The following is a 25,606-nucleotide window of genomic DNA, read 5'->3' as shown; positions in this document are numbered from 1 at the left end:
TAAAGACCCACACCTGGTTTTATCCCCAGCTCCAAATAGATATACACCATAAACACAGGGGGTCTATTAGCTAACTATTAGAGCTATGCTATCACTACGGAGTCACCTAGATCTCAACGTGTGTGCAAAAGAATAAGGACCAAGTAAGAAAACAAGTGGATACAAAGGTGAAAAAGAGATCGATACATTATAGACTATTCATCAGTGGCTGACCAGTCCACAAGAGTGATGTAGGGTTTCCATCAAAAAAGACTTTTGTGATCAGTCCTATCATCTGAAACCAGTAGCTTGTCATATGTAAACATTAAAGCAGGGACCCTGATATTAGCTAAACTTGGTGCATCGTTCTCTCATTGTTCCAGGCTACTAGATTATCGATCTTCAATGTGGGTAGCATAGGTGCGAGGACACAGCCCTGTCTAACCCCTCTATTGACTGGGAACGGATTGGGCAGTTCACCCAAGATCGAACGCAGACTGTTAATCTACGAATACCATGTAGACGTTGCCCCCTAGAAGGACCGTTTTCGCGAGTAAAAGCCAGACGGAACACCCGATCAATTGTACTAGTGCGTTCTCGGAATCCAGCTTGCAAGGGAGTCAATCTCTTTCAAGGTTGAGTATTCTTGTAATCTATCCAATATTTTCCTGCAGAACAGCTTTTGGGAGCTATCAAAGCAGCTTATAATTAGTCAGGAGAGCTCAAGAACCTATTTTGAAAATAGTTATTTCTGCCCCAGCTCAGGTTTATGGAATGGGAGCCCCTTTAAAAATGGCATTGAAAATCAAGGTGAAGTATGTACTCCAGATGTCTGTCATCTAAAAATGGATCCCCTGGGATCTCATCTAACCGTGGTAATTTATTAGGGACAATTTTCTTAATGGCCTTACTTATCTCAGTAGGTGTACTATGGGTAGCCCAGAGACATTAACTAGAGTCTGCTGGCCTGGCTACAGGAATATGCACACATTCAACTCTGACTCTTCGGGTTTGGCTGGATGCCTCTTTGGACATCTTTAGATTCTCCTGGTGTAGAATACAAGCTAGAAAGGTGGGCAACCCAGTCTGATGCCGCAATATAATATTCAGTAGGGCAGAAGCCCTCTAAGCTTTCAGTAGTCACAATATTGTAGAAGGATAGGTGATCTCCGCCTCTAGCTTCAACCAGGAGATCTTCCCATCTCCCGCGCTCCCAGTCTCTTAGCTACTGTAACTGTGTTTTTGTAGACCCTTCTGGCCTTTTGGATCAGCGATGACCAATATATCAGGTGAGCCCAACTTAATCTCCTTGACCTTACAGGATAGTATGGTATTAACAGATTGTAAGAAACAAACCCTAGCCGCCACGGAAAGGCATAGTCCCCAGCACATCCTAATATGGCTAGCGGTGTCTGATACCGTCACCATATTAGAGCTTTTCCTCTGCGGTCGGAAAAGCGGCAGACGGTCTTCCCGTCCGCCATGGTCCCCTCGCCATTGTAATATGGCGGGGGGGAAATAGGTGGCGGACGGGCAAGGATGGCGGACAGATCGCCACCGCCTGCATCGCGGTGGCGATCCATCTGCCATCCTAATTGACCCCTGAGTCTTTTGAAGGAGACAAAGGTCATGTTTGTCGATTAATTGACACCATTCTGGGCAGATTGATTTAGAGAGAGCCCTGCTACATTCCAGGATACTAGTATGGTAGAGTGATCTGGCTGATAACAGAAACCCTGTCATTACCTGAGCAAGGAGTTATGCCCCTGCTCTCTATTGCCTCAGAAGGCAAGGAAAGAGTGGTACTATCCATAATAGGTCTAGACTTTAGGTAGTTTGATGATGTATTGAACATGCTTCTCGCGCAAATCTTGTGCGCTGTTCTCTGTAATGTGCCATTTTTATGCTTTAACTTAGACTCGTGCATGGAGTGGACACTGGTAAGGGTTTGAATAGCAAGTGTCAGTTGTGGTTTGAACTTCGGGCTAGAGGGACGCTTCATCACGTCGGTGATGAAGAACATGGCTAACCACAGCACCCAGACCATGTATGCTAGCATCAACAGTTATAAGTGAGGTGCAATCCTCACGGATGCATGCAGAGTGCAGGAAAGTAGGATCTGCTTTTATGGTTACTCCCACTTTTTTCTTGGCGCTATGCTGTTTTTGATTAGTCTGTCTGGGATCCTGCTAATCAGGACCCAGGTCTCGCTGCTTGCTCCCCTAAATTGGTTATTGTAAGTAATTAGGTACATCCCAAATTGGATACTGGTGTACCCTTATAAGTCCCTAGTTTATGGAAGCCTCGGCCGCTTAGCCCAGAATCAGCTCTCAGGTGCGGAAACGCAGGACAAGATGGCCGACGGAGCAGGAGCTTGCTAAGAGCTCCCGGTGCTTGGGATCCCACGTGTTGGATTTATCCCTGTCAGCACCTACCGCTCCGTGGAAACCGACTACATAAGAGTAATAGGATTACAACCAGCATATTTTTATTTTTATTCTCTCCACCTTGTACGGCGGAGGGCTGAAACCCACTCGTCTCTCAATCCGGATCGCCTCCATCGCGCTGCTGGACTGTGCAGCTGAAGCCCCGGGATCCTGCCGAGCCTCCTTTTCCCTGTGGACCAGCGCTGCGACCGGCAGAGGAGCCCCCGCGGCGCCGGAGGTCAGAGAGGCCCCCTCCCGCCGCTTCATGGATGAGGACACAGGCTGTGGTACCGGGAACAATCGCGCTGCTGGACTGTGCAGCTGAAGCCGACCACCCCGCTGCACCGGAGCACCTGAGAGCTGATTCTGGGCTAAGCGGCCGAGGCTTCCATCGCCCGCCTCAAGGCACTGGTCTGGAGACACAGGCTGTGGTGCCGGGAACCATCGCGCTGCTGGACTGTGCAGCTGAAGCCGACCACCCCGCTGCACCGGAGCACCTGAGAGCTCATTCTGGGCTAAGCGGCCGAGGCTTCGCCCGCCTCAAGGCGCTGGTCGAGGCCACGAAGCCGGACCCCTCCCGCCCCACAGCACCGGAGGATCAAGAGAGCCCCCCCCCCCTCCCGCCCGCTTCGAGGCGCGCCCGCTTCGAGGCGCTGTCGCTGAGTGCTCTGCCTGGCTCTGCCGCCTGCTTCAAGGCGCTGGTCGTTGAATACTCTGCCTGGCCGGGACGAGGCCACGAAGACGGACCCCTCCCGTCCGCTCCACAGCACCGGAGGATCGAGAGAACCCCCCCCTCCCCCCCCTGCTTCAAGGCGCTGGTAGAGGACACGAAGACGGACCCCTCCCGCCCGACCCACAGCACTGGAGGATCAAAGGAGGCCCCCCCCCTCCCGATTCAAGGCGCTGGTCGAGGCCACGAAAACGGAGACGGACCCCGCCGGCCCGCCCCATAACACCGGAGGGCTGAGTGAGGCCCCCCCCTCCCGCCCGCTTCAAGGCGCTATGCGTTGGGTGCCTTGCCTGGCCGGAACCGCTGGGTATCGATCGGAATGAGGCCATGACAGCGCCCCCGGAGGTGTGGCGCCACTGACCGGTGTAGCAGATGAAATGAGCCCTGGGAAACGAGATCTAGGGGGCCGACAGGAGCCTGCCCCCACCGGCACCGGGCATGGATTCTCGCTGAGGAGTCACCCCACCGCTCAGGAAACACAGGTTTGGAATTCTGGAGGTAGTCAGTTTGAGCTCACCCTGGAAGTTTTGGAGCCCTGCGGCAAAAAACGCACAGCTCACATATAACTGCCTTGAGACACTTGTCTAAAACACTGAATCTGCAAAACCCTGCTGGCAAGCCTAACACGCTTATGGAGGCATAAGGTATTTATTTCAGCCCACCCGACTGCACACATTTTTAACTACCTCCTTGTTGCAATATGGCTGGAGCCATTAAACTGCACACATTTTAAGCTACCTCCTTTGTGCAAAATGGCTGGGGCCATAAAAATGTAGACATAAATCCCCTTCGGTATCCAGATGGCCGCGAGGCTCCCCAGTTTGCCTCCCCCTCGCATGACCAACAGAAATAGAGATAAGACTCCCTTCCAGCAAGCTATGAGCAATGCACAATGTACACCACTTGGCGCTTCCACGTCGGACTATGATAGTGTCTGCCTTTCATAGTGGTACTATATTATATTACTATACCCCTTACTGTATCCAGCACTTTTCACTGTATCTGCACCTGTAATGCACCGATTACTACCTCATATATTTGTGCCGTTTATAGTGGTATTATATTTTTATATTCCTAACTGTATCTTGCACCGAGGGCTACCTCATATATTTTTTGCAGTTTATTGTGGTTTTATATTCCTAACTGTATCTTGCACTGATTGCTACCTCATATCTCTGTGTCGTTTATAGTGGTACTATATTTTTATACTCCCAATTGTATCCTGCACCGAGGGCTACCTCATATATTTTTGCAATCTATTGTGGTTTTATATTCCTAATTGTATCCTGCACCGAGGGCTACCTTATATTTTTGCCTTCTACAGTGGTATTGTATTTAGCGCCACCTGTCCCATGTGACTCTTGTTATCAATTGTATCTGGCTATTGATTCATGTACCTCACATATTGACTATTTTTGACTTTTCACTATTGCTCACCTTCGATTCAGGTATTTTACAGTTTGCATAGGTACCTTATTCCAGTATATTTTTTAGTATTGTACGTCTACTCTATTCTGCATTTGACTTTTGTTTGCAAGTGTATTTCGCTACTGACACATACTCACTTCTGTCACTTTCGATTCAGGTTTTTTACTGCCTGCATAGGTATTTTATTTTATTCCTGCATATGTTTCTGCACTCATTACACCGTTCCCTCCCGGACACACTGATTACTACTGCACATATTTTGGGTGCCCTCCGGTACCGCCCCTGTGCCAGGGAAGTTATTGTCTGCATCTATTTTCCGCTCCTGCTACAACTTTTATCCCTGTTTACGTTGACGACTACCTCATATACCCTCACTACCTCACTACCCTGTTTACGTTGACGACTACCTCATATACCCTGGCTGTTACTTGTGTCACTGTTACTTGTGTCACCATTACTCCCGGCAACCGGCGTCTACTGGGCACCCACACGCCCCTACCTATTCCGTCACCATATCATGGAGCTCATCGGCAAGCACACATATAGAATCAACTACCCACCCGCACTCACCAAAAACGCTGCAAAACACTTTAAACACAATCTACTGAGGTCCCACCCTGAAACCCCCTTTGCAGACACCTACTTCTCACCGGTCAATGGTGCCGTAAACATTGATATCATCTTCCACACCACACGAAGAGCTCAATGGAGAAAAACGTTCCTCTCCCTACTCACCGTCTCCAATGCTAGGAAATCCGCTCATGGCCGAACACTAACCATCACACCTTCCCAACTCTTCCCGGGCAGAACCACCATCACTATTTATAACAACGGGATTGTCCTTATCCAATCCACAGACAGGAACCTGGAACTACTAGACAACCTGTTCCCCACTTTCATACAGCACCTCTCCAAACCACGGACCCCCACTCACAGCACGCACAGCACTCACAGCACTCTCAGTCCTATCACCCTTGATTTCACAGCCCCTAATCACAACCATTCTCTCCTAGCTCAGCCCCTAAACGACACACACCTCTCCTCCACCCCCGTCACCACAGTCATTCCTCCACTTACTGTAGCCACACCACATTTCTCATTCACAGACTCAGACCTTTCCCCCTCACACACCAGCCACACCCCCCCCCCCCCCCCCAACATCTTGACCCCCACTCATACCACAACCATTCCGCTCACCCCTGACACCACTTCCCATACCAACAACGCCGCTAATCTAACGCAGCCCCAAAACGACACGCACCTCTCCTATACCACCGGCACCTTAGCCATGCTCCCATCCACTGCTGCTACCCCACACCCCTCAATCACTGACATTGATCTTGGCCCCACATACACCAGCCGTACCCCCTCCCCCCATACTCCATCCCACATTCCCATTCTTGTCACCCATGACATCACAGCCCCCACCCACATCCCGCCTAATCAAGCTAAGCATCTGATCGACAAGCTCACAGATAAACCCCACCCTTTGTCCCCCCCCTTTCTCAGCCCTCACCTCCACTCATTAACCAACCACGCAGAACACGCTACCCCTATCTCTTCAACTACGACTCCTCAACAAAGAACCACATACAATCCCACCTCCCCCCCCCATTCTCACCCCTCACTACCGTACATGCGCCCCTTCACCACTAATAAACGCCCATCCTCCACCCTGCACTCTCCGCCTACCACCAATACTCTCAACCACACCTCCAACATCTCCCCGTTGTCACCCACGCCCGACCCTCCCATCCTCACCCCCAACACAACGCCCGACCCTCCCATCCCCAACACATCTCCCACACTGGACTGCACTACGACCTCCCTCCTCCAGCTCAAAGAAGACATGCACATCATCAAACAACAACTACTCTGCCTATCACACTCCAGTCACCCCTCACCCAACACCCTCCACCAGATCAAACAAGACATTCACATCATCAAACAATTACTCAGCACACATCCCAGACAGCCCGCTCGCGCCTCCACCATCACCTCCCCTCCCAACTGGACCTCCACCCGGGTGGCGAACTCTCGCACTCGACTCCCACCGCACTGGACCACAATCCCTGTTCACAACCGTGAAAACCGCCCCCATCGCTCCTGTAATCCTCTCTCGGACCTCGACACAATCGCCCTCCTCCGCTCCTACGACCCAGCTCCCCATAGCAATACACCCAACACTCTCACTGCCATTCCTACGATTCACTCCAATCCCCTTAGACCCCCCACACTGAACAACAGAATAGCTATCCATAGTAACCTGAGTAAAGTCCCCCTCGCTCTAGAACCCCCTTCCACCCTCGACACACCCCGTCTCAAATGCACTCTCCTCAACTGCAGATCAGCCGCAAAACACTCCTTCGCTATCGCCGATCTCATCCTAAAACTGGATCTTGACTTAATCATCATGACTGAAACATGGCTAACAGAATCTTCTACACCTATAATGGACATTCTGGTTCCCCCCAACTACCACATCACCAGACTTGACAGGACTGGCAATAAAAAAGGTGGCGGAATCGCATGTATACACAGGCGCAACCTCTCTGTCCTGAAAGTAACTTCCCCCTCCCCAACCTCCTGTGAATACATCTGCCTCGATATTATCAGTGAGGGCAAACCGATTTGCACTCTTCACGGCGTTTATCACCCACCCGGCGACAACCTTACCTTCTCCCAGCAAATCATGGATATGATCTCAACCAACTCCGGGCGACAACTCACACAAATATACCTTGGTGACTTCAACCTCCACTGGAACGATCACAATGATGCGGTGGTAAAAGGTCTGAAGAATTTCCTTAACGCCCTTGACCTCACTCAAATCTGCAATAGTCCAACTCACAAGAAAGGCTCTATCCTCGACCTTATCATCTCCAAAGAAGCCTCTATCCAACTCGAATCTATCCAACCCTGTGACTGGTCAGACCATCATATTATCACATTCTTCATCAATGTAAAAGTTAAATTTAACCCTGTTCAATCCGCCAGGCCCAAAATCTGGAAAAGAGACATGAAAAAACTAAACTCAAACCCTCTGCCCCCCGACAGCTGCAATTCACTACTTCCTCCTACTGGCGTTAAGGACGTCCAATCCTTGACTGATCACTATCTTAATACTATGTCCTCAATAATTAATGAAGTCGCACCCTTGCAGCTAAAAAAAGCCTCCGCAAAAATCTCCAATCCCTGGTACGACGGGAGTCTCAATGACGACAGACGCGCCATGAGAATGGCAGAGCGCACCTGGAGATCAGCTCCCTCTGCACTGAACCTAAAAACCCTGACGAAAAAGAGAAATGCCTACTTCAGGAAAATAAAACGCTCAAAATCAGTCTTCTTCAGCCGTCAGCTTGACCTAGCCAAAAATCGTCCGAGAAAGCTGTTTGAGCTTATCCGAACGCAATCCAAAGAACACCCCCAACCTCTCAACACTATGGGTGGAGCTCCCTCCTGCGAAGACTTCGCCTCTTTCTTTATCCAAAAAACTGACAACATAAAGAATGACCTACTCATGGATGCAAGCCGCTACCCCAAACCCCTCTGCATAGCACCAACTAAACCAAAAAACAATGCCATCTGGTCAACCTTTGTCACCTACACGGAAGAAGAAATTGGCAAACTGCTCAGCACTCTGAAACCTTCCAATCACCTCACGGACCCCCTTCCTGCAACACTGTCAAAGTCCTTACCCCGTTTCTCCTTCCACTCTGGACTAAAATCATTAACAGCTCACTTCAACAAGGGTCCATTCCCGACTCCCTCAAAGTTGGACAAGTCACACCCTTGCTAAAGAAACCTACAGCCGACCCCTCAGACCTCAACAACTACCGCCCCATCACCAACATTCCGACTCTTGCCAAACTGCTGGAAAAATGCGTACAAATACAATTGTCTAAACACATCACTCAGTTTGATCTTCTCAACTCTCATCAATCAGGCTTCAGAGCAAATCACAGTACTGAAACTGCTATGACTCACATAATCGATGACGCCCTCCAAATCCTAGATCATAACGATACCTGCCTCCTAATCCTCCTTGATCTCTCCTCCGCATTTGACACAGTCAAACATGAGAATTTACTCGACCTATTAAACACAAGAATGGGCCTATCTGGAACTGTGCTCAAATGGTTCACGTCCTTTCTGCATAACAGGTCGCAGAAATTCAAGAGCAACAACTTGATGTCCGCGCCAAGACCTGTATCGCTAGGCGTACCACAAGGATCCTCCCTATCCCCAACTCTGTTCAACCTAGTTATGGAACCTCTCACCACCTTGCTACAAGAATCCAATGTGCACTTCCACATGTATGCTGATGACACCCAACTTTATCTCAAACTTCAATCACCCAATGACATCACGCTCTTGAATTCAACGATCAGTAGCACCCAATCCTGGTTGGCCGCTAATCATCTCAAACTTAATGCCCTCAAAACAGAGTTCCTTTTGATCTCACCTCCCGCGAAGATCACTACCGCACAAATGTGGCTTAAACACCTAACGGCACTCAATGTTCAACCCACCATCGTGGACTCAGCGAAATCCTTGGGCATAACACTCGACACCAATCTCAGCATGCAGGAACACATCAACAAAGCAACTAAGGGAGCAAATTTCCAAATCAACACCCTTAGGAAACTTAAACCCTTCCTTCCAGCCAAAGATTTCCAAACTGCGGTACAATCACTTGTCATACCTCGAATAGAATACGGCAGCACCGCCCTCTGCGGTCTCCCCCTAGCTACTACGGCACCCATAAGAGCCTCTTTAAACGCCGCAGCGAGACTTATCACTGGATCAAAAAAACACTCACACATCTCCCCTGACTTCAAATCCCTGAACTGGCTGCCTTTTGAAGCCAGGATACACCTGAAAATCGCTTGTTTGACGCACAAGGCTGTCCACCTTAGCTCACCTAGATACCTCGCTCAGAAGCTGACGATTTCTGGAGGATCCAGAAACACTAGAGGCACAAACAATCTTTTGCTAAAGCCTAAAAGATTCCGCAAAGAAAAAACCTACAAACGCTCTTTCTCAGGAATGGCTCCCAGGATTTGGAACTCACTCCCCCCTGAAATCAGACTCATCCCATCTACCATTCTTTTCAAGAAAGAAGTAAAAGCGATCCTCATGGCTAAATGCACTTGAACCACTACTGGGGATCAACTTCAAAGACTCAGTGCTCATCTGTACTACTTGTTCGAACCCTTTGCTTTTTTGTATGACTTTGAAATTGACTACTTGATTGTTTATGATATCATTTCACTGTACTTTTAACACTATAGATGTATCTGTGTATATTCTGCTATTCACCTATGTAAAGCGCTCTGATATCTGCGAAGATCTTGTTCGCGCTATATAAAACTTTCAAAATAAAATAAATGGTACTGAAATACCTAGGGCATAGGTACAAAAGGGTTCCCTGTTGGCTGAAGCACGATTATGCCACCAATGGGAGTTCACTCAAACTGTACTACAGGCCTGCCATTGCAGCCTGTGTAAGCTGGTGCTAGCACCACTTATGACCAATATAGGTTTCCCTTTTATAAGGTAACTGTAGTTAAAACCTAGAGGTCACCCCTAAAGCAGGCCTTTCAATCCTGAAGGTAGGGTGCTCAGTTCTAAGTATGAGGGTGCGCCTGCATTAGTAGCAGACCCCTACAATCTTCGAAATCTATTCTCCCGGGTTGTAAGCGCATCAACTATTACGATGTAGAGAGTGGCCATGCGTCATTACGCAATGATTATCTCTAAACTGGCTGTAGCAAATCCTGTCATGTTTGGTATCAAGCATGTTGGAATCATACCTCCACACCATAAATGGTGTGGGAGATAGGATTCCTTGCACTGTAACATTCCTCCAGGAGGCCCTCCGTGCTCCCGGTACCAGTCTTCTAGACCCAGACAGCACAACATGGCTGCTGCCGACTGGAGACCCGATTCTGCCCTCCTGCTGGTGAGCCTAGCTCGAGCAAGGGAAGGCAGAACAATGGGTATCCTGTCACAGAGGTGTGATTACCTCCCAGACAGGGTTTAGTGTATTGGACCGGATGGGAGCACTTGCCAGTGCCAGTCAGTCTGCTTCAGGGGCACATTTGGTGCCCTTCTTGCATACCCCAGTTCAAACGAGCTCAAGGAGCCGTTGGCTCCCGCTCTGGCATGAAACTGGACAAAGGGCATGGGAGCATCCTCCCCACTGTCCGACCCCCTCCCCTGGGAGGGAACCCTTAAACATCCCAACCCTTTCCTTAGGGTACATAAGGGCTTACCTGTAGATCCCTAGATTCGTCATGGGACAAGATTCATTTCAAGACTCCACTTCTTCAGCCACCTGGGCACTCTGGATTTCGCTAGACCTTGCTCTGGGCTCTCAGACTGCAACAGGGAAGACTCCTGCTGCTCCTGGTCTTGCAGTCCTGTAAGTCTGCTGCAACGTCTGTGCTCCATACAGGAACCTTCCAAGGCCAGTAGACATCAAAGACACCTGAAGGAATCTTCCTTGAAGTGAAGCAGTCACTTCTCGCATCTGCAGGCACTGCAACTTAGCTGATTGGTCTTCTGATCCAGAGCTCCCATGGACTCTGAAAGGCTCAACAACACAGGTTGTGGTTCTTCACACCCCTCGAGGTCTGCCCTGTCCTCTCACCAAGTTTGAGGACAGTATCCCTCGTCGCAGCCGCAAGAACCGAACCTCTGTGCACCACATCGACTTGCCATTGCAAAGGCTTGTTATCTTCCTTCCTCAAAGATCTTTGGGCTCCAAGTAACCCCAACCTAGGGCATCTCCTGTGACCAAGATCTTCATTCTCACTGCATCACTTGCACTGTGGGCCTGCATCATTAGTAAGCTGCTCGAGGTCCTCTTGTGACACCAGTGCCTCCGACCTGTGGGTCCTCTTGAGGGTCTTCCTTGATTTCTGCGGGCTCCCCAGATTGATCGGGGTCTGCCCTGACTCCCCTGCTTGTGGTGAGTCCTGTGAACTTTGCTGGTCCCAGCACTGCACCTTCTTCGTTTTTCATGTTTGCAGTTGCCAAGACTTGTTGGTGCTCCCGATGGACACCAACCCCTCAACTCTCGATATCCAACTTGGGATAGCTCATGAACAGCCCCTGGTCTTCCACAGTATCGCCTGGTCTGCACAACTGCAGCTCTAAGGTCACTGTGCTCCCCTACAACACCAGACATCGGTGGGCACTTCTACCCACTGTGGATTGCACCACCTCACATAAGTAACCAAAGTACAAATGGATTAAGAAATGGCCATCCAATGTTGATATGATTTTAACGTTTTCTTTTAATCGTCCTTATTCATATAAATTTCATCGGGCAGCCAACGCGTTTCATTCTTACAAAGAACTTCGTCATGGCTGTAACAACATTTAAAAACATTTATTTAATCATCTATAAAAACCATTTAACGAACAACATAGGCATCTACTACACCAAGACAGGAAGAATCTTTGAACACCATTTTACATTCTATTTCGACACACCACTTGGTAGGTACAGATACCCCAATCAAAGATTGAGGCATCCGCACCTACACCTGTCACGCTTTTATTACAAAACTCTTTCCTAATTGCCCCATTATAAATTGATTACAAGATGGTTACTTATAGCCAACCAAAACATTGTTTTTCAGATGTTTAATTCCACATAGATGTATTCTGTCAGACTCTCCAAATTCAAAATCAAAATATTCAAAGTCTGACAGAATACATCTATGTGGGATTAAAAATCTGAAAACAACAATGTTTGGGTTGGCTATAAGTTACCATCTTGTAATCAATTTATAATGGTGCAATTGCGCAAAAGGAAAGCGTTTTGTAATAAAAACGTGACTGGGTAGATGCGGAAGCCTCCATCTTTGATGGGGTATCTGTACCTACCAAGCGGTGTGTCGAAATAGAATGTAAAATGGTGTTCAGAGATTCTTCCTGTCTTGGTGCAGTAGATGCTTATGTTGTTCGTTAAATGGTTTTTATATATTATTGTTATTTTTGATTTATAACGCGCTCAATCACCTGCAGGCCTCTAAGCGCTCGGGAATCGATGGTACAAACAACAACTTTATATATTTATTTATTTTTATATTATATATAACTTTTATATATTCTATATATAAATGTTTTTACAGCCCTGACGAAGTTCTTTGTAAGAACGAAACGCGTTGGCTGCCCAATGAAATGTATATGAATAAAGAAGAGAAAGAAAACATTAAAATCATCAACATTGGATGGACATTTCTTAATCCATTTATTCTTTGGCTACTTATGTGAGGTGGTGCAATCCACAGTGGGTAGATGATTTGATTTTGATCATTGAGATCGCCCCTTGGGGACAACAGGGGCAGTGGAAGTGCACACCACGGGAGCTAGGAGCTCATAGTTCAAGTCTTATTTAGGGAGGGCGGGCGTGTTGCCATATGAGAGGTGCGTCACACACAACTTGGTTGTGTGTAGTGTTGTGGTGGTCCATTGTTGGGTTGATCGGTGGGCACTTGTCTTCTGTGTTTCCTGGTCACCCCTGAGTGGCATAGACTCTGTCCCCTCTGCTTGCAGATACTTCTCATCTTGAATCCACCTTTGGGCTCCACCAGACACTTTCACCTTTTCATGCAGCGGCATCTTCCTGAAGTCCTCCATTGAGTTTGACGGCGGTTTCCGAAGCCACTTCACACCTATGCACCAGGCTTTCCTGGTATTGGTATCATGGTTCCTAGTATATCCAGAGGTGGGGTGGCTCTCCAATCTTCTTTCTAGTTTCTTCAGGGTCCACTGAGAAGGGTCCTTTACCCCTTTACTTGTATTGAGTATGCAGTTGTGTTCCCACAATACACACCACCTCTGTGGGGTTCCCAGATACTCACCGTGGGTGGATCCTTGGGTCCGCGGCACTTCTACGTCTCCTGGGTACAGTCTTAACTTGAGTCAGGGTACGCATACCACTATTTTAGTGTATGGTTTGGTCTCCCCCCCCCCCCCCCCCCCCTGGCGACCACTGTGTATTCGTGCTACTTACCTGTTTTTATTGCAAAGTATTGTGTATATCTCCAGGTAGGATATATCTGTATGTGTTAGTGAGGGTCTTATAATAAATACATATTTTTATAAATACACTGTGTGGTTCTTTTTCACTTAATCTCTACCAATACGATTATGTTCTGGTAAAACAAGCTGCTTTACACTCCTTCTGGATTACGCCTGAAGGCGCTCTCCACAGCTACCACTTGGAGAGCTTTCTAAGGTTGTCTAAGACAACTAAAATCACCATAAGGGTTGTCTGGATTGGTGCACGGTGATCACTTACGTAAGTGTGCATCATATACTAAGCCAGCTTCTCAAACAGAGCTTGAGCCCTTATGATTAACTCTTTCACTTTTCCAAACACCCTTTCTAAATATTCCGACCAATTAATCACCTGGACCTTCCTGAGTAAGGTACTTAATGGTTCAACCATTTGAGCATAATTAGACACAAACCTGGCATAGTACTCTGCCAACCCAAGAAACGAGCGGAGATTATCCTTATCCGTGGGTTCTTTAGCATCGCTAATTGCTCTAACAGAAAACGTGGGTTTTATGCCAGCATCCGACAGTGTGCCCAAAGTGTTCCAACTCCTTCACAGCAATTTGTCTGCCCTGATTTTCATATGTTGCCTCTTTAAAATAGATAGCACTTCCCTCGGTATTACGTTATGTTCCTCCAATGACTCTGCATATATCAGGATATCATTTAGATATGCTTGTACCCCCCCCTGGTCCCCTGAAACATTGTGTCCATAAGTTTCTGGAACACACTTCCTGCTGAAACCAGACCAAATGGGAGTCTCAGAAACTTATAGGCAGCAAAGAAGTTCACAAACTTAGTCAAATCCTGTGATTCAGCCGTCAATGACACTTGGTGATATGCTGATCTCAAATCGAAATGGGAAAACCACTTGGCTTCCCCGAGATTTGCCAACAACTCATGAATAATGGGCAGTGGGTGGCAGTCTATGATCTACAAAGACTGATCTCTCTTGACATTTTCTGAACAATGACTATGGGCGCCACCCACTGCACCAAATCCGTAGGTTGAATGATCCCTTGCAAGCATACATTTTGTAAAGTGACCTTCAATTCTTCCCCGACACTCATAGGCACAGGTCTTACTTTGTGGGCTACAGGTTGTGCATCCGGTATCAACTTAATGTGGTGGTCCACGCCCTTAACGAAGCAAACCTGGCGACTAAACACCAATTGGAATTCTGATAAATTTTCCTTAATGGAACCATCCACACAATCCACCTGGTAAATTGACAAATCCCTCACCCTTACCAGGTTCTTGTCCCCTGGAACCAGACACAGGGCCATACGTTCCAAGTCTCGCCAACTATTGATATTCTTTCCTTTCACAGCCACATATACCTTTGTGTGAGTTTCTCTGCCCAAACATTGTACCTTGGTTTAAAAATACCCAATTATCTCCATGTCTTTTTCCCCAAAGGCCTAGGGGACACTGGTAAGGGTTCGAATAGCAAGTGGTTTGACCTCTGAGCCAGAGGGACGCTTCATACCGTGGGTCATGAAGAACATGGATTAAACCACATATGAAAAACAACATACGCTGAACGACTCTTTCTTCACCTTACTTGTTGCCTGTAATTAGATCATTCACCTTGATGTTGCTGGTCACCCCTAAGGAGCTAATCAATGGCTATGCTCGGGCATGGTTGAGAGCAGATTAAACACTAGGGGTCCCTAATTCAGAAAAACCTTGGCCATTAGCAACTTTGTACTTAGTTTGACAACAATTAATGGAGTCATACCTTGTTCTTAGGTCACAAGTTGCAGCAACAATCTGCTGCCCACTCCTGGAGCCCCTAAAATACTCGCCCATAGTGTCTCTCCCCAGTGTGCTAGCACTAGAAGGAGCAATTTGAAGGGCATTAACTAGCCAGTCCACACTGGCTAGAGTTTCAAAGCGGTTGGAGATGGGGATTTTAAAAACCTCAACATTGCACTTGGAAGTGGTATTACAACAACAATAATAATAATAATAAAGAGCTTATAAAGCGCGCAGTAACGCCATCACGGCGTGTCCCCGCGCTGAATGGAGCTACTCACAGCCACCCAATACAGAACCCCTAGCCCTACAAAGTATAGAGTAGAGTTTTGAGCCTAGCCCGAAACACCGTCTCCCTGCTCTCCAGTCTCAGGGCAGGAGGAAGTTTGTTCCAGTGCTGAGCAGCTTGGAGCGAATCAGGCGTTGATAACATACAAACCCCTCGTTGCTGCTGACTGGGTGCTAACTGGACATGAATTGGTTTGTGAAATAGCCAGGGGTAATACTGCACTACTACCACTAGGCTATCTGCTTGCTCAGGTGCCCTAAGAGCAAGCTCTGCACAAGTAAAGGGGATTTAACATTGCCAATAACAGTCACCACACCGGTCCACCAGCCCCATCCTGATCAGCTCACCCTACGTGTCAGTAAGATATTGCTTGCCAGAGAGAGAGGGAAATCCTTATGTCCCCAAGCCAGTCCAGACTTTTGTTGAAAAGTTCTTCATGCAATTTCCTCTCGTCCACACGCAAAGAGGGAACTCCAGATAGTATTACCACATGAATTCACTGTAGGAAGCTGGCTCTTTATATAGTACACACAAGGAAATGATAGACGGAGTGCTGAAACTTTTCAAACACTCACCCCTCCAGTCACAGATCTGGGTTGAATCCATCATCATTCTTTAGATCACTTTGCCACCCCAGTTCAGACTCAGCTATATGCAAATCAGGCTTCACCCAGTGCCTCATGGGAACAGTCCAGCCAAAACTGCCAAGCCATGTTTTCCCTGTACCTGAAACAAGCATCCTGGAACCGGTTTCGGGCTAACAGCCCTCATCCGCCAGGCTAGCTTGAATTCAGTGGGCATACACAGCTATATGACCCAGTTCAGACACAGCTATATGACTGGGGGTGACTGTCTGAAACGTTTGGCTGGAGTGTTCCCATGAGGCACAGGATCAAGACTGATTTGCATATATCTGGGTCTGAACTGAGGTGGCTAAGTGAGCTAAAGAATGATGATGGATTTAACCCAGATCTGTGACTGGGGGTTATTGTCTGAAAAGGTTCAGCGCTGCGTCCATCATCTCCTTGTGTTAGCTTTGTTCGCCCTAAGTTAACAGCCTGGGGGACACTATATCCAGGGAATGCCAAGACCTACCTAGACTAGGTAAAATAACAATTGGTGCTTTTCTATACGCTGACGACTCGGTCTTGCTAGCCCGCACCCCAATAGGCCTGCAGAAAATCGTGACGAGATTTGCCTCTTCTATGTCGGCTGGATCTCCATGTTAACATCAGTAAAACCTTTGTAATGAAGTGCAGTAAGCCCAGTGTGAAGTGCCGCAACATTCTTATTAATATAAAAAAAACTCAATCTCTAATTATTTTTCTTACCTGGGAATTGTATTTAATAATAGGGGCTTATGGTCAAAAGACATTAATTGTAGAAAACTGCTTTTTGCCAAAGCCATTGGCACCTTGATTAATTTTTCAGGAAGTTAGGATGCCCTATCGAGGACTTGCTGATAATATATAAAGCTAAATGTATTTCAGTTGCTCTATATGGAGCTGACATTTGGGGATATGCAAATATAGAGCCCCTTCAGCAAGCCGAGAATAGGTTTTTGAGATTTTTATTAGCCGTTCCAAATGCTACGGCTACGTACATTTGTCACTCTGAAGTAGGGCTGTCATACCTGTCTGACCTGATTAGAATCCAGCCAATCTTATTATGGCGTAAGGTCTGGAGAGGTGTTACTAACGGCATCAATCGGGACGTGATCAAAGATTGTCTGAATTTGCAACGGGCACAACCTATTCCCCGGCTCGCCTATGTTAAAACTTTATGCATGAACTCGATCGCTCAGAATATTTTACTAACCCCGATACCCTGTCTCTTATTTTTAGGAAGGATCTCAAGGCTCTATGTATTAACCACCTCAAGATGATTTGATTGTCATCTGCTATCATGAGAATCTCAGAGCGAATTCATTGCTCTTGACTCGGCCATGAATCCAACTCTACTTATTAACAACCCATAGAAATTATGACAGGATGTTATTGAAACACCTACGTCTTGTCAATTTCCATAACCTGGTAACTTTCCCTCAGGTAAATGACTGGTCACATGCTATTTGTTTATGCCCCTGTGACGAATCATCTGCACAGTCCACAATTCACACACTATTTTTCTGTAAGTTTTTTACTTTACTTAGGAAAAGATGGATCCTTCCTGGTTTGAAACTGCAAGATCTGAGACAATGTCGACCCGCTTTTCTTAAGCTGCAATTCCTAGATGATGACATTTTTAATGACCATATTGGAAAATATTTGAAAGGGATGATAGGAACAAGGAAATATATGCAAGGCCCATCTTCTGTTTGTGACTTTGGTTTCTTATCTAGATTAAGGCTATACTGAAATCTGTTTTTAGTCTTTGCCTTGCGTAAACTGTAGATAGCTGCTCACCTTTAATATATTTTCCATAATTTTTAACAATGAAATTTTATTATATGTCCGTTAAACCGTGATTACATGAACTAATTTTCTTATGTTTATTGTTATGTTTTCTGCTTTCATGATTTGACGTTTTTTAAATCGAATAAAGCATATCTTGACTTGACTTGGTCAGATCTATGCAGGGACGCACTCCATGAAGCAGTCTGTTTTGACTTTCTATCTGCATTGCATGGCCAGAGGCAGCCTGGCAATCTATTTCTGCAGAACCTTTTTGAGCTGTGACCTGAAAGTAAAACATTCATTGGCAAAGCCAATCGGCCTCGCTTACCTTCACATACAAGCTAGATTCTCATTGCCAATGCTTGTTTAAAATAGTTGCTTCTGTAAAGCCCTGTGTGTGTTTGAACTGTATGTGTTTTTCATACCAATCCGAGCCACAAGCAGCGGTGTGTATCGGCATAATGGAGGCGTGTAACAAAAGGGACCAGCGAAAGCTCCTTCCCAAGATCACACACTTTCGCTGCAACCATCCATACGCTTTTACGTTTTATAAAAAGCCCATGTCCAAAGCTGCACTCGATCCCCTTGAAGCCTGATTGATGCATGTGGCACTCCTTGTAACTGTGTCAGTGTTCCTGCAGACCTGTAGCCTTCAGGTAGCCACACATCTAGGGAGGGCTACCAGTCTCCACACAACAAGAAGAGGGTTTTGTCATATTGGGAGTAGGCAGTATATTGCACTTTGGGATAGCTAGATGCCACACATTGCAGGACATCATTATTAGGTGGGAGGGGACTTGGTAGCCCATTGGTTAGTAGTCTAACAATCAATATTTTACTTTGATTGTAATCAGCAATCATAAAAGTACACCAACAACGATCATAAAAGTATGACCACATAATTTAATATAATTTCATATAATACATTCAATATGGATTTGGTCTTAAGAATAGGAATGATACACAGCTATTAAGAATCTCGAGACTTGCCAGCAAAAAGAAAAACTATTTTAAAATTGTAGGTATAAGAGAGCAGGTCTCACTTGGTTAAAATCTCTATGTACAAGTAATTGGAGAATATACTTTTGTCGCAAATTGGCCCATTTAGGACAAATTAATAGTATATGTAAAGTGTCTGGTGCAGATAACTCATCACATGAATGTATGGGAGGGTCTTGTAGCTTATGCCAGTCTGCTACAAGTTACGGAAAAATGTTCAAATGAAAATATGTTACAAATCTACTGTGGTTAACATGCATATCCAATGTTAAATAAAATTCTATTTTATCAAGTGATTTTACCATGGCATAGTGTATACAGCAAAGTTTACGCTGTGAGTCTAGCATTCTTGCTTCTTGGGTAAACTTATAAAAAAGCTCTCTTGACTCCTGCAATATCTGATTTGGACATTTGCTCTGGCTAGTTCAAACCAATCAAAACAAACTTTATTCGATTTTGAACATTAAAACCATAAAAGCCGGCTTAAAAACAAACGTACATTACATTAAAAAAAGAATTTATTTATACAGAATTAGCAATTGGGAAGTTCTAGTAAATTCATGATATGCTTGTAAACATATACAATTCCTTTTGGTAAACATTCCAATATACATTTCCCAAGATTCAGTTGTTAATTGCTTTTCTTTTCTTTAATACTTTCTTTAGAAAACCCGTCATGGACCCAATACAGTAATAGTTATCCAGCATCTGTAAGTATACAAAGGCAGGGCGACATTGCCTCAATCCTCCCTGTTTTAAAAACGGTTTTAACCATCTTAATCTCTCACTAGTGTAAACCTTGCAAAACAGGACAGCATGTATAGTGCTTTGTCACTCTGGCTAGTTAACACCTTCAATGCTACAGTGATTCGCCTTGGATGCTGCACTCCCTTGAATCCCATTGAGCTCGTCATGACCACACGAGCAGTGTACTGCATGATGAGTTGAGCTCGTCATGAGCATGGAAGGTGCTAAAAACATGCGAACGGCCCAGATTTGACAGGGTAGATTTCATATAGCTCAGCCATGGTATACACACACTATATTTCAAATTCAAACAATCTCTTAATATTAATCTGTTAAAATCCAGTTCCCTTTTAGTCCTTATAGAGCACCATAAAAGTATAGGGCACAAGCGTATACAGTCATCTATATAACCTGCCCCTAACTCTTCACGTGCTATTTCTGCAGGGACATTCTGTGGGATTCGTAACCATTTCTTTAGATGTGCCCCGCTCTACCCCACTCAATCCAACCCCAATCTACCCTACTTTACTCTGCCTCAAAATACCCTTCCCCACTCTACCCCAATCTACCCCACTCCAGTCTATCTTAATCTGCCTCATTCCAATCTACCTCACTTCACTCCAATCTACCCCGCTCTATCCCAATCTACCCCACTCCACTACAATCTACCCGACTCCACTTTACCCCAATCTACCCCACTCCTCTCTACCACAATCAACACCACTCCAGTCTACCCCAATTTGCCCCACCCTACCCCCACTCCACCAAACTTCACTCTGCCCCAATTGACACCACTCCAATCTACCCCATTTTACCCCACTCCAATCTATCACTCTCCACTTTACCCCAATTACTCAACTCTCCCCTACTCCACTCTCCCATATACCCCACTCCTGTCCGCTCCATTCTGCCACGCTACAATCTACTCCACTGCAGTCTACCCCACTACATTCTACCCTCCTGTACTCTACTCCAATCTACCTCATGCCTTTCACAATCTAGCCCACTCTACCCCACTACACTCTACCCCACTACACTCTACCCCTACCCAGTCTACCCCAACCTACTCTACTCAAATCTACCCCAATCTGCCCCTCTACTCATCCCCACTCTACTCCACCCCTCTGTACCGCACCCAATCCCACTCTACCCCACTCGACCCCACTCCACCACAATCAACCGCACTCCACTTTACCCCAATCTACCTTAGTGCACTCCACGCCAATCTACCCACTCCAATCTACCACACTTCACTTCACCCCACTCTGCTCTATTTAAATCAACACCCCACTCGACTCCAGTGTACCCCACTATAATCTACCCCACTCTACCCCAGTCTATCGCACTCTACTCCACTCCACCCAAATGTACACCACTCCAATCTATCCTACTCTAATACACCCAGCCCAATCCAACCCCAGCCCGCTCCACCCCACTCCATTCTAATCCACCCCACCATACCTGAACCCAACTAACTTTTAGTGAACTGCAGCCACATTGGTGTACAATATGGCTAAAACACGTTGTCAAAGCCAATAGCTCTTGCATAGGCAAGATCTATTGGCTTTGCCATGTTTGTTTAAGCTCCTGTTCTAAAAAAACATGGAGGCTTAACTTTAACCCAAGTCGAATTTTTATGATTAGCCCCCAAATGGAGAAAGAAAATGACTGTTATGATGAAACAGGATATGATGGAGTCCTGCCACTCCCTAACTTCTCTCCTCCGCGGGGGGCACATGCAGGGTCAGCGCTGCACCCGGTAGGCACAGCAGTCAAATATCAGGTAATTCAAGCGGGAATGGAAGCAAAGAGTGCACCGCTTAGATCTGGTCCAACGGCAGCCTCACAAAATATCCACTATGTCCTCCAAGCACTGTGTGACTTAGAGCAAAGTCGCTATGGCAGCTGTTCCAGACTATCGGCCTGCTTCTCACCCTACCTCGCTAAAGAATCAAGGAGCAATTGGCCACTTCAGGAGATCACTGTTTTCAATGCAATAATCAACGCACCCAGATCGGATTTACAGTGCCTAGCAACATTAAGCTGTGTATGTAGATCCAGAAGCAGCCATTTCTCGGAGCCCCCGCGCTTCTTGATTGACTCAGTGGCACACTGGGGGTTTGGACCAGGGCGCACCCATGAACTGGCCCCAGACCCCTCTGTGGCCGGCTCCACCTAGTTTGCAACAGCAGCGAGACCCAGGTGGATAAAAAAATTGCTAACATTCGTGCCAAGAATTTTCAATTCTATTAAGGACAACGGAGGAGAGGATTATGCTTCTCATTTTCTTTGCTTTATTACAGCAGCCAATAAAAAACAATCTTTTTTATTCAACACATTACCATAAACTACTAATCCCATGAACACACACACACTGTACTCTCTAACCATAGAGACTGTGCCTATATAATGTCCATCTGAGGCACCTACGTCCTCTTTCTTTGCGAAACTGTAACAGATAAGTCCAACATCTTCAACTTATTGCATGCCGTCTCTGATGCGAAACTTGCAGAAGAACCAGATAATCTGAAGAACCAACAGGAAAACTTCAGGCTTGCAGGACCAGCCCGTGCTTGGCAAACCACGTGAAGAAAACACCAACATCGTAGAGGGAGATCAATCTCCGCGGAACAAGAATCCCACAAATGTGATTCTCACTTGCCATTTGAATCTGGAACCAAAAGAGAGAATTGCATAATAACAATCGTCCCACAACTATATGCCAACAGCAAATCATAAAACAAGGGCGGGGAAAAACAGGAATCATGCAATATAATGCCATGAGAATGTCATATAATCCTCGCCTCCATAGTACTTAATAGAATTGAAAATTCTTGTCACGAATGTTAGCAAATTTTTAATTCTATGTCCGGACCGGAGGCTCAGATTATGCTTGTTCAAAGCTGAGCCACCACCACCGATGCAACATACCCAATAGGCTTGTAATGGAAAGATTTAAATGTAGATTACGTGGACCAATCAGCCCTATTCATGATGTCAGCAAGGCTTACTCCCAATGAAAAGGATTAAGACGCCATTGCGCCTCGAACAGAATGTGATCCAAATTTAGATATATCAATGCCTGCTTCACTCATGAGCCAGTGTACCCACCTTGCTAAGGTAGCTGGAGTCACTGGCCTGAAAGGTTTCTGCAACGCAATAAACAATGGGTCTTGCATATCAGAACGAAACTCAAAGGTACTTACCTCGTACGCCTTTAAACATTGTACCACACATAAGTTTGGGTTATCTGGAAACAATGGATAAGACACTGAAGTAGAGTGGCACTTGGTGCGTCTAGAAATAACAAAAGTGACTCCTTCTGGAGAGATCCGACGACCAGCCAGATCTAAAGCTCTGATGTCGGAAACTCGTCTGCAAGAAACTATGCATTAGAGCGTAGCGAGCTTGGCTGAAAACTGCTTCTGTGATAAATACATGTTCGCCGGCCAAGCTTCTAAGAACTGGAGAACTATTGACACATCCCACAGGAAAGAATATTTGGGGCATGATGGCCTGAACATCCTAATGCCTCTTAGCAGTTTACAAACCAAGGGATGCTCCCCAACTGGTTTGCCATGAAGTTGAGAATGTCCTGCCAAAATCGCAGACCGAAAATTGTTCACTGTCCTATAAGCCGAACCTGAGGAAGCTAAGGAAGCCAGGAAATTCATGACCATGGAGACATCAGCTGTAGCTGGATCGACGTCCCGTTGAACACACCAGCTATGCCACTTGTTCCATGCTGATGAATACCGCTTTTGGGTATTATCTGACCATGCCTGGTTGATGAACTCAGAAGCGTCCGCCGAAAGGCCTGGGGCGTGCCATCTGTCCCTGAAACTCGTCATGCCACGAGTGGCCACTGACCCGCGTCTTGGGAGGATCCAGCAACAGATTCCATCTCTTGGGGAGGAGTACTGGTACAGCTCAAAACATGCCCAACACCATCGGGAACCATGCCTGTGCTCTCCACAGAGGGGTTACTAACACGAACTCCGCCCGCTGCCACCTGGTCTGGGCCAGGACCCTGGTGATCATGACTAAGGCCAGAGCCTCCAGGTCTGGACGCCAGCTGTAAAACTCCGGGAGCTGTTTGTTCAGACGTGACGCAAATAGATACACCTGACAAGGACCCCATAAGATGTTCAGCATCCGGAAGACTGGAAGTTGTAACCGCCAATCGCTGTAATCCCGTAGATAACGGGAGTGGCAGTCGGCAACCTCGTTCTAGCGTCCCGGAAGGTATTCCGCCACCACCGACAGTCTGTGTTGTAGACTATTATGCCAAAATCCTTGGCAATTTTCGCCAGAATACGGGACCTCGTACCCCCGAGCTGGTTCACGTACCACACCGCCAATACGTTACTCATCCGCAACAAGTCAAGTCAAGTTAAGTCAAAAGATTTATATAGCGCGCTACATACCCAGAGGGTCTCAAGGCGCTAGAAGAAGGGTGGAGAGTTACTTGTCGAATATCCACGTTTTGAGTTGCTTTCTGAATTCTAGGTGGTTCTGAGAAAGGCGAAGGTGAGTGGGAAGTGAGTTCCAAGTTTTAGCTGCTAGGTAGGAGAAGGATCTACCTCCCATGGTGGTTTTGTTGATGCGAGGTACAGTGGCAAGGGCTTGGTTGGAGGATCGTAGCTGGCGGGGGGGGGGGGGTGTAGAAGGATAGTCATGTGTTGAGGCATTCGGGTCCGATTTCGTAGAGTGCTTTGTGTGCGTGGGTTAGGAGCCGGAAAGTGATCCTCTTATTGACGGGGAGCCAGTGGAGGTTTTTCAGGTGATCGGAGATGTGTTCTTTACGCGGGATGTCTAATATGAGCCTGGCTGAGGCGTTCTGGATGCGTTGTAGTTTTTTCTGCAGTTTTGCGGTGGTGCCGGCGTAGAGGGTGTTTCCGTAGTCCAGTCGGCTTGTGACCAGAGCGTGGGTGACTGTTTTTCTAGTTTCGGTAGGGATCCAGCGAAAAGTTTTTTTGAGCATGCGAAGAATGTTGAAGCAAGATGAAGAAACGGCGTTGACTTGTCTGTTCATCGAGAGTGAGGAATCCAGGATGACGCCCAGGTTCCGTGCGTGGTCCGTCGGGATGGGTGCTTTTCCAAGGGCCTCTGGCCACCAAGAGTCGTCCCAGGCGGAGGGGGAGGTACCTAAGATGAGGACTTCTGTTTTGTCTGAGTTCAGTTTCAGACGGCTGTGCTTCATCCATTCGGCTACTTCTTTCATTCCTTCGTGTAGGTTGGTTTTGGCCGTGTTAGGGTCTCTGGTGAGTGATAGGATCAGTTGAGGGTCGTCGGCGTAGGAGATGATGTTGAGGTTATGTTGGCGTGCGATGGCCGCGAGGGAGCTCATGTAAACGTTGAAGAGGGTGGGACTGAGTGAGGACCCTTGAGGTACGCCGCAGATGACTTCAGTGGCCTCTGACTTGAATGGTGGAAGGCGGACTCTCTGGGTTCTTCCGGAGAGGAACGAGGTGATCCATTCCAGTACTTTTCCTTGGATTCCGATGTTTTTGAGGCGCTGTAGAAGGGTGCTATGGCAGACTGTGTCGAAGGCTGCGGAGAGGTCGAGGAGGATGAGGGCGACTGTGTCTCCATTGTCCAGTAGAGTTCGAATGTCGTCTGTTGCTGCGATGAGGCGGGTTTCGGTGCTGTGCTTGGCTCGGAAGCCGGACTGTGAGGAGTCGAGGGAATTGTTAGTTTCGAGGAATGCGGCGAGCTGGTTGTTGACAGCTTTCTCGATGACTTTGGCTGGGAATGGAAGGAGTGAGATAGGGCG

At 46.9% G+C, this 25,606-nt stretch overlaps 1 protein-coding gene across 2 annotated transcripts in view; it reads left to right on the top strand.

Annotated features, from left to right (window-relative positions):
* CDK5RAP1 (CDK5RAP1 mitochondrial tRNA methylthiotransferase) overlaps positions 1 to 25,606 on the top strand; it is a 206,771-nt gene that overhangs the window by 7,524 nt on the left and 173,641 nt on the right. Inside the window, exon 2 of one of the 2 annotated variants that reach the window (XM_086932387.1) lies at positions 19,750 to 19,793. The exons of the other annotated variant lie outside the window; for it this stretch is intronic. The gene's annotated coding sequence lies outside the window, so the exon portion shown is untranslated. The remainder of the gene's footprint in view (positions 1 to 19,749; positions 19,794 to 25,606) is intronic. 2 annotated transcript variants of the gene reach the window in all.

Source organism: Lissotriton vulgaris, chromosome 7 (genome assembly GCF_964263255.1).
Source record: "Lissotriton vulgaris chromosome 7, aLisVul1.2, whole genome shotgun sequence".
In the NCBI taxonomy this organism is placed as follows: domain Eukaryota; kingdom Metazoa; phylum Chordata; class Amphibia; order Caudata; family Salamandridae; genus Lissotriton; species Lissotriton vulgaris.
Note: the sequence above shows the minus strand (reverse complement) of the source record. Positions and strands in the feature narration are given on the sequence as shown.